Source organism: Neophocaena asiaeorientalis, unplaced genomic scaffold, assembly GCF_003031525.2.
Source record: "Neophocaena asiaeorientalis asiaeorientalis breed wild unplaced genomic scaffold, Neophocaena_asiaeorientalis_V1.1 scaffold3768, whole genome shotgun sequence".
Lineage (NCBI taxonomy): Eukaryota > Metazoa > Chordata > Mammalia > Artiodactyla > Phocoenidae > Neophocaena > Neophocaena asiaeorientalis.
The window spans coordinates 1-1,436 of record NW_020172570.1 but is presented as its reverse complement, the minus strand read 5'-3'; the positions used below and the strand labels follow the sequence as shown (position 1 = coordinate 1,436).

The 1,436-nt window shown below is 51.7% G+C and overlaps 1 pseudogene; it reads right to left on the bottom strand.

The window, feature by feature from the left end:
- Positions 1–1,168: 1,168 nt before the first annotated feature.
- LOC112395179 (cysteine-rich protein 1 pseudogene) lies at positions 1,169–1,417 on the bottom strand (annotated as a pseudogene).
- Positions 1,418–1,436: the final 19 nt, after the last annotated feature.

Sequence of the window (1,436 nt, the reverse complement as noted above, 5' to 3'; positions counted from 1 at the left end):
GTTAGTGCTCATTCCTGCACGCCCGCCCCCTCCTTAAGATGCCAATCTCGAGTCCAGGTTGTCACCTGTGTTTCTGACCGACTGGCTACAGATTGGATGTTCTAATGATCCCCCACTCGGGTTTGATTAATTTTCTAGAGCGGCTCACGGAGCTCAAAGGAACACTTTCCTTACTAGACTACTGGATGTAACTCTGGAACAGCCAGATGGAGGAGACACGAAGGGCAAGTGTGTGGGAAGGGCGTGGAGCTTCCGTGTCCTCTCAGATCGGGACACTCTCCCCATATCTCCGTGTATTCACCAGCGTGGAGGTTCGCTGAACCTCATCATTTTGGGGTGTTATGGAGGCTTCATTAGTTGGAGGTTCTCTGAACCTCATCATTTTGGGGTGTTATGGAGGCTTCATTAAATAGGCATGATTGATTACATCATGGGCCATTGCAGTAGGTGAAACCTCCAGCCCCTCTCGGCTCCCAGGACATGGGGGATGGGGTGGTACCGGAAATTCCAACTGCCTATTAACATGGTTGCTTCTCCTGGTAACCAGCCCCCATCCTGAGGTTCAGTCCAAAAGCCAACCTTTAACATAACAAAACACACGTCTGTGGCTCTCATCACTTAGGAAATTCGAAGGATTTTAAGAGTTCTGTGCCAGAAATATAAAATTATAATCTCCGTGTATTCACCAGCGTGGAGACTCTCTGAACCTCATCATTTTGGGGTGTTATGGAGGCTTCATTAAATAGGCATGATTGATTACATCATGGGCCATTGCAGTAGGTGAAACCTCCAGCCCCTCTCGGCTCCCAGGACATGGGGGATGGGGTGGTACCGGAAATTCCAACTGCCTATTAACATGGTTGCTTCTCCTGGTAACCAGCCCCCATCCTGTGGTTCAGTCCAAAAGCCAACCTTTAACATAACAAAACACACCTCTGTGGCTCTCATCACTTAGGAAATTCGAAGTATATTAAGAGTTCTGTGCCAGAAATATAAAATTAGGAAAATGAATGAATGTGTTTTCTTTTGTTTTCTTCCAAGCGTACGGGTTTATTGAGGGCATGGGGGTCTACAGGACAGCCCCAGGTGCCTGTGGAGAAGGCCCGCCATCGGTCTAGAGGGCCGCGGCCCCGGGGGCAGCCGGGGATGGGGTCTCCAAAACCTGGGTTTACTTGAAAGTGTGACTCTCCGCTCCACCGCGCCCAAAGCCTCTGGGTCCGAACATGGCCCAGTAGCAGGGTTGGTTACAATAGGGCTTGCCTTCGTGCTCAGTGTGTCCCCTCGCCCCGAGGTCAGCGTCTTTCCACATTTCTCACACTTCAGGCAAGGCCATGCCAGTCCTTCCCCAGGAGATCACCCGCTCAGCCAAGTACACCTCCTCGTCACACTTGGGGCACTTGGGCACGGTGGCGCCGGGTCCGGGGCGGGTGGCTGGG